Raw genomic sequence first — 8,838 nt, 5'->3', positions numbered from 1 at the left:
AAACCAATGACATAACCACTCCTTTTGAAGTCCCTGTTTTCTTTTGTATGATAGTTAACATCACATACCAAAAACGTTAGTTGTTCGACAGGACATTTGTCCTTGGTACAATCTAGTTTAAGTGAGTAGTGTTTACTTTTTTAAACATTTATGTATGATTTTTTTCTCTCACTGTTTTATCCATTAAAATATGGATCTCACTTGAATTTTCCATCCTTGATCATGTTCATATGCATTCATTTTTTTTCTATATTCCACATTCAACCATTCTATCATCTAATTTTGAAATCATATGTACAAAACTAAGAAATGTCTATCATTTTATATAAATATTGTACTAGTGGCATCACACAGAGAAAACATTATCATTTTTGCTAAATATTGGACAGAATATTCTTTTTTTTTAATTTTTTTTTAATTTTTTTTTTATATTTATTTATTTCTGAGACAGAGACAGAGCATGAGCAGGGGAGGGACAGAGAGAGAGGGAGACACAGAATCAGAAGCAGGCTCCAGGCTCTGAGCTGTCAGCACAGAGCCTGACGTGGGGCTCGAACTCACAAACCGTGAGATCATGACCTGAGCCGAAGTCGGTCGCTCAACCGACTGAGCCACCCAGGCTCAGAATATTCTTTAAGAAACACCACCTCCATGTATTTCAGACAGAATATTCTTTAAGAAACACCACCTCCATGTATTTCAATGTTCACGTGTCTTTCTTGAAGATTCTTGGTTGTTTGCTGTACAGATTTATTTTCATGGTAGTAATTACACTTGTGTGATTTTTATGTGCAAGGGATGTTTTGTGTTCTTTTTTAAAATTTTTTTAATGTTTATTTTTGAGAGAGAGACAGAGAGAGAGAGACAGAGCATAAGTGGGGGAGGGGCAGAGAGCAAGGGAGACACAGAATCAGGAGCAGGCTCCAGGCTGTTAGCACCGAGCCTGACGCGGGGCTCAAACTCACGGACCGCAAGATCAGGACCTGAGCTGCAGTGGGTCACTTAACCAACTGAGCCACCCAGGAGCCCTGGGATGTTTTGTGTTCTTATAATTAAGAACTCGGATGTTTCCAGCCACAAATAACATGGTGGCGAAAGCTAAGTCATAAAAAGTAGAAAAGTTACAAAATACTTTGCCTTTTTTTTTTTTTTTTTTTTTTTTTTTTACTTTTTATTAAATTCAATTTTGTTAACGTACAGTATAATATTAGTTTCTGGTGTACAATTTAGTGATTCAACACTGTTTTTTAACATAGTACTGAAGTCCTAGCCACAGAAATCAGACAACAAAAAGAAATAAAAGGCCTCCAAAATGGCAAGGAAGCAGTAAAAATTTCCCTATTCACAGACAACATGATATTCTATATAGAAAATCCGAAAGACTCCACTAAAAAATTGCTAGAACTGATATACAAATTCAGTAAAGTTGCAGGATACAAAATCAATGTACAGAAATCGGTTGCATTTCTATACACCAATAGTGAAGCAGAAAGAGAAATCAAGGAACTGATACCATTTACAATTGCACCAAAAACCGTAAGATACCTAGGAATAAATGCAGTCAAAGAAGCAAAAGATCTGTACTCTGAAAACTATAGAACACTTATGAGAGAAACTGAAGACACACAAAAATGGAAAAACTTTCTATGCTCATGGATTGGAAGATCCTATATTGTTAAAACGTTGACACTACCCAAAACAAACTACACATTCAATGCAGTCTCTATCAAAATACCACCAGCATTTTTCACAGAGCTAGAACAAACAATCCTAAAATGTGTATGGAACCAAAAACGACCCCCGATAGACAAAGAAGTCTTGAAAAAGAAAACCAAAGCTGAAGGTATGACAATTCCAGACCTAAGCTATATTACAAAGCTATAGTCATCAAGACAGTATGGTACTGGCACAAAAACAGACACATAGATCAATCAAACAGAATAGAAACCCCAGAAATGGACCCAGAACTATATGGTCAACTCATCTTCCACAAAGCATGAATGAATATCCAATGGGAAGAAGGCAATCTCTTCAACAAATGGTATTGGGAAAACTGGACAGCGACATGCGAAAGAGTTGGGCCACGTTATTTATTCCTTTACTTACTTGTTTGTTTGTTTGTTTGTTTGTTTGACAGCACTAGGGATTATCAAGCTGTGCCTTAGTGTAGGCGTTGGGGCTTGCCCATGGTGCTCTTGATGTATAAACCCCGGACGTTCACCAATTCACAGCTAACTGGATGTTGTTCACAAGCCCATCATCTGTCATTTTCACATGGCTAATGGCCAAGGCCAGATACAGCACCCTCTTCATCTGGGATTTGATCGTGGACTTCACTTCATCTCCTTTGGCCATGATGTTCTCATGGGAGGTCAGCAAAGAGGGGAATTTGCCAGCCTTATTCAGTCCTGGACCAGGATTCGTGGGATCTGCTGAAGCCAAAACGGCATCATACTTCTAATCCAGCTTCTTGACTAAGTTTTTATTTCTGCTGAGTTTCGTTGGTGTCCCGATGTCCGTGTGGGGAATATCCACAGCCTTGGCCTCATTGCAGTGCCGCTGGTCCCCCAAAACACAGACAGAGAACATAGGGCAGGGAATGGACTTAAGCCTGATGATGCCTGAGAAGCGTTTGTTCTTCTGAGGGTCAGAGTTCTTCAAGCTGACCTACAGCTTCACCATCTCCAAAAACTTCCTGTACTTGTGCTGGTTGGCATGAGGGACTCACCACGTCACCTGGTACAGGGTGCCCTGGGGGGACTCTTCTGCTCACAGTGACTGGCTCCACAATAACCGGGAAAGACTGGACCACTTTCTTACACCACACACAAAAATAAAATACTTTGCCTTTAAACTTAAACTATAAAAGTTGGTCTCTGTACTTTCTTTTTCCACTAGAAATAATTTAATTTTGATGTAAAATACTAAGTGTTCTGTCAGACCTACCGAAGGGAAAATCTGATTCATCAATTTGAATCAAACTGTTTGCTAGAAACATTCACACACTATCAAGACGATGTGCGGAGGTCTCCACGTTCTTGCCCAATTTACCAATGTCGTGAATGTCACCTCATCACGGCAGCAGGAGGGGCTCTGTCTGCGGCTTCTGGTTGCAGATTTGATAAGAATTACTCTTTTCCATTTCCATTGTTTGATCCAAAACAAACTTCAATCTTCCCTTACTAACAAATAAAAGAGATTTTTATCTGACCTCTTTTTCTATTTGGTGAGAATAACTTTATGCTCATTTTCATTATTGTTTCATTAATTAAATCTAATTATAAAATTTATAATATCCTGTTTGTAAATTTCATGTGAGTCACACTTGACAAAAGTCTGCTTAATTTCCTTGTTTCCAGATTACATTTTCAATCTAAGCAGGGCACCCTCTGAAAAACTTACTTCTTTTTTTAGCTTTTCATTTCTGAGCCCTGTTTCCATATTCTGTTTCCACAAATACACAAAAATTAATTTACATTTTATTCTCCATGATCTAAAGTAACTTTTTACCTTATAATATGTATTTCAGATTAAAATATACAATAAAATGTTACTTGAATGTATACATTTGAATAAACTGCCACCAAAATATAAATTAAATCATGAAATATGGAAGTCTGTAAATGTTTTGAAATAATGTTAAGAATTTATAATTTGGGGGCACCTGGGTGGATCAGTCTGTTAAGCGTCTGACTTCGGCTCAGGTCATGATCTTGCAGTTCGTGGATTCCAGCCCCACATCGGGCTCTGTGCTGACAGCTCAGAGCCTGGAGCCTGTTTCAGATTCTATGTTTCTCTCTCTCTCTGCCCTCCCCTATTCGCAAAAACAAATAAACATTAAAAATTTTTTTCTTAAAGAATTTATAATTAAAAAACATGTTTTTAGTGTTTATTTATTTTTGAGAGAGGGAGAGAGAGAGGGGCAGAGAGAGGGGGAGACACAGAATCTGAAACAGGCTCCAGGCTCTGAGCTGTCAGCACAGAGCCCAACGCAGGGCTCGAACTCACGCACCATGAGACCATGACGTGAGTCGACGTCAGACGCTTAACTGACGGAGCCACCCAGGCGCCCCAAGAATTTATAATTTTAAAATACTTGTATTTTCCCAAAGAGTTCTTTTCCTACAATACTTAAACTAATTTTTCAAAATATTTTTTACTTTTATTTATTTACTTTGAGAGAGAGAGAGAGAGCAAGTAGAGGAAAGGCAGAGAGAGAGAGAGAGGGAGACAGAGAATCCCAAGCAGGCTCCACACTGTTAGCACAGAGCCGGACACAGGGCTCTATCCCACGATCCTGGGATCATGGCCTGAGCCAAAACCAAGAGTTAGACACGTAACCGACTGAGCCACCCAGGTGCCCCTAAATTAATTTTTTAAATTAAAGGTCAAACACACATTATAATTAATAAAGTCAAGAATTTTATATCCAAGTTATACAAATAAAGCTGTAATTATATAAATTTCTAAACTATAATTTAATCCTATTAAATGTTTTATACATATAAAGCTACTCAGAATTCTTGCATTGAAATCCTTCCATAAGCCAATGAGTAGATTTGCCATCATGCTTCCCATCATGGCTCACTACACCTGCACTCCGCCAAGCCCCTCTAGCAGCATCCTCACTGCAAAGCCTGGGGCAACTCACACCCCCTTTCTGGCACTCAGAGCCTTTTCTCTGCTCTTAAAACACAGATCCAATGTGAGGAAGTTTATGTGGGGGCCTGATGGTGTCAGTCACCAGATAAGAGGTCTGGGATTAAGGGTCACGCTGCACAGAGGGACAGGTGCTGAATGGGAAAGATGCCGTGTGTCCCTAAATAAATGTGTGGTTTGCTGTGGTTATTCTATGCACAGCCCAGCACGGGGCCCTCTTGCCCTGATCCAGGGGCAGCACTGCCTGGGTGTACCCTCTACAGAGCCACACGCACAGGTGACGAGGGGCCACACAGAGTGACGCTTAGGGAGGGATCTTTGTAAGAGCCAGAGCCATGATGTCCACAGCCCAGATGTCCATTAACAGCAGGATAGCTGAATAATTTGTTGTGCAGTCACACAACAGAATACCAAACAGCCACGAAAGCTAAAGAACCACACACAACAATGCAAGTGACCATCGCCCACGTGCACGGAACAGAAGAAGCCAGACGCAGAGGGAAACATACTGATTGATTCCATTTACCGAGAACGGCCTGTGGGTTCAGGGTGCTGCCTGCCAGGTGTACCCGCAAAGAGGAGCTGACAAAAGTCAGCATGTTGATGGTCTTTTTTGAAAATTTTTATTTTATTTTTGACAGAGAGAGAGAGAGGGAGACAGAGCATGAGGGGGACCCAACTGAACCACCCAGGCGTCCCGCATGTTGATGGTCTTTAAGGGGAGGGGAAGGGCAGTGATCTGGAGGAGGAGAGGGGCTTCCGGAGGGCTGCAAACATTCTTGCTATGATCTGCATGTTTGCGTCCCTCCAAAACCCGTCTGTTGAAAATGAGCAAGGTGATGTAATTAGGGGGTGGGGCTTTGGGGAGATGATGAGGTTCCTAAGGTGGAGCCCTGACCAATGAGATTAGTGTGCTCACAAAAGAGGCCCAGAGAGCCCCCTCCCCACTTCTTCCAGGTGAGGACAGAGCGATTAAGTCTGCGATCTGGAACGCCTGGTACCACACTCGTACCGGGAAATCAGACTTCCACCCTCCAGGACATGGAAAAATACATTTCTGTTGCTTATAAGCCACCTGGCGGGTACTTTTTTATAGCAGCCTGAGTGGACCAACACAGTCTTCTCTCTGAATTGGGTGGCCGGTGACAAGGTGACACGGGGATGTTTCACAGTGTCATCTCCTAAATGCCACATTTATGGCTGTGCACTTCTCTGTGTGTGCATTCTACTTCAGGAGAAAAAAAGATTTTTTTTTTTTAAGTGAATGAAGGGTTAAAAAAAGGAGAGACACTCTAGACAATTTATTTATTCATTCAGCAAATATTTGTCGACACTGTATGCCAGGCTCCTTGTAAAATGTTCAGAAGCAAATTCAACATCTGAGGCTCTGCTCTGTGCTATAAGCAGATATCCCTGAACAGTCCCTCACTCCTCTCAGCTGTGGCCAGAAATACTGCAAAGGACAGGACACACAAGTCCGCACCTGCAACCTGGAGCCTGCCAGAATCAGGGCTCTTTCTAATCGTACCCTGAACAGAAGATACAGGCGTGTGTCACAGTCAAACTGTCAGCATCCTTCCTTAAATAACCTGCGGCCCCATGCCCTCCATTCCCCACAGGGGCAGGGGACGGGAGGAAGGCACAGCCACCCTCCCAAACTGGCCTGGTACAGAACCTTCCAGAACAAGGAACACTAGGTTTCTCAAATCTCCCTTGTTCTTAAAAAAATCTGTCAGTTTTGGGGTGCCTGGGTGGCCCAGTCAGTTAAGCATCCAACTTCGGCTCAGGTCACGATCTCACAATTTGTGAGTTTGAGCCCCACGTCGGACTCTGTGCTGACATCTCGGAGCCTGGAGCCTGCTTCAGATTCTGTGTGTGTGTGTGTGTGTGTGTGTGTGTGTGTGTGTGTGTCTGCCCCTCCCCAACACGTGCTCTCTCTTTCTCTCTCTCTCTCTCAAAAATAAACATTAAAATTTTTTTTTTAAAAATCTGTCAAATTTAGGCAGAGTTTCTACCAACTTAATTTTGAATTTATTATTTCAGCAGGTGATCATGGCGAAAAAATTTTAAATACAACATAAGAAATCATTTCTCGTATTTCCAGTGGGACAAAATACCACACGTCAATTACTCTTCTTAAATCAATACGATGGACAGCATATTTTCTAATGGACCAAGCTTCTTGATAATTCCAAATGGACACCAAAAGCCAGGCTCCAATGAATGTGTATGTCATAATCCCCACAATCCTATTACATTCAGGAAATACAGAAAGAGGGTAGAGTGAGGGTAGCTGAAATTCATAGACCAGAGCCAGTGGAGGTGATCAGCTCGGCCTCTGCCAGAGGAGCAGACAACATGAATTTAAACCCTCTAAAACACCACGAAGGGGTAACTTCCATGAACTAGCTCCATTGTACACGGCCACCTAGGGACACTAGCGGGGAAACATTATGTGTGCTACTTTTGCTCAGAAAAGTCCAAACAAGCAAACTTCATATACGTGAACCACACTTGAATCTTCGTAGCTTATCTGCTATTATTGTTTTCCTGTAATTCTCAATGTCTTTCTCCCTCAGAGAGGGAGACAGCTAATTGAATACCTGTGAACACCCCCATGGACGTCATAAAAAGATTGTGCAGTCTAGGGGATGAAGTACATTTTATTACAAAGATACAGGCTCAAATACCTATAAAAGCCTATTATCTGAAGAATGCTTTCTCTGTTTAAAACTCTGCACCTATAAAGGGTTATTTTACAACAGAACATTATTACGTTAAGGCATGCCACCATCAATAAAGTAATGTTTAGGCACAATTCAAAGATTTAAAAGTCAAGAGAATTAGGAAGAAAGTTCTAATTTCAGCATAATGCTTTCCTGTATGTATAGAAAGCCTCTTTTAATGGAATTATTACTCACGTAATCTTGGATTTTTTTACACTGTTTCACTAAGATTATCCCAATTAGAAGTACTGTCCTTGTTCTTTTGTAGAAGTTAAAACCACTCCTTAGAGGACCTCAAGGTAAATAAGATTAATTAAGACTAATCTCCACAATCCCCACTGAAGTATAACTGAAGTGGGCCTTCTGCTACATTGTATGTAGGAATGTGTATCCACGACAGGAACCCCACGTGAAGATAAGGACCTGAGCAAGGTGAATGTGTCATAATGTGTTCCTGGGTGCTTTCCAGCCACTGGGTTAGTGCTCCTAGGTCACACGATTGCAGTTCATCAGCAAGCATGATTTACCCCCAGGGGCGAATTCACAGCAACAGGTGGTGAGGGTACATACACCCTTGCACAGAGGTCTCGTCTCTCAGAAGCCCACGCATCACCTCCCAAAGCCACATGTTAGACCAGCTCTGCTCACTGGGGTCCAGACTGTGGTCAGGAGGAGGGGACAGAAGGGAGAGGGGTAGCGGTGGGAAGGTGGGCAGGAGGGGAGAAGAAGCAGAAAAGGGAGCAGAAGGAGTGAGGAGTGGGGAGGAGAGAGGGGAAGCCCTCATTTCACCCCTGCCCATTTGCAGTAGAGTTCCAAAAGCCCAATCCCAGAAAACAGACTGCTTAATGGGCACCCAGCCTGTCTCTGTGGCTCATATACAGCAATTAAAAAAAAACAAAAAACTTTTTATACATTATCAACCTGGCTATCCTTATTACAAATTCTAACCATCTATTTATGTACACAATTACATTATCTGGAAGGAAATTTTTATTTTCCTATTTTCCAATCTTTGTAATTTGAAAATTCTCAAGATGATGACTACTTCTAGTATCATTGCTATTGAAATTCAGATGCAATCGTGTATCTGGTCTATCTGTGTATAAAATCTCTCATGCGGCGCCATGACCTTGAATAAGAACAGCACTCACTGATGTTAACTAATGACTCCCCGGTGAGCGGCACGTGCATGTGGCCAGTCCCATTCTCACAGACCAGTCGCTGGTACCATCCCCACGAGCCCAGTGACATTCTCAGTGTTCCAGAGCCAACAGCTGTTCCACCGACACTGGAGGTCACAAAGCAAAAGGTGGTCCCCAGAGGACCAGGGAGGAATCACGAGCACTCACCCCATATGAGGTGGTTACCTGGTACTTTATAAGTTGAGAAAGCTCCACCCAAGTTACCATCCCTGTCGCTCAAAAGAGGCTCCAAGTCATGCCATTGGCAGGAT

The 8,838-nt window shown here is 42.0% G+C and overlaps 1 pseudogene; it reads right to left on the bottom strand.

The window, feature by feature from the left end:
- Window positions 1-861: 861 nt before the first annotated feature.
- On the bottom strand, window positions 862-5,258 carry LOC125935319 (60S ribosomal protein L10a-like; annotated as a pseudogene).
- Between the last annotated feature and the right edge of the window lie 3,580 nt (window positions 5,259-8,838).

Source organism: Panthera uncia (assembly GCF_023721935.1).
Source record: "Panthera uncia isolate 11264 chromosome A1 unlocalized genomic scaffold, Puncia_PCG_1.0 HiC_scaffold_17, whole genome shotgun sequence".
Taxonomy (NCBI): domain Eukaryota; kingdom Metazoa; phylum Chordata; class Mammalia; order Carnivora; family Felidae; genus Panthera; species Panthera uncia.
The sequence above is the reverse complement of the archived record's forward strand: the minus strand, read 5'-3'. Positions and strand labels throughout refer to the sequence as shown.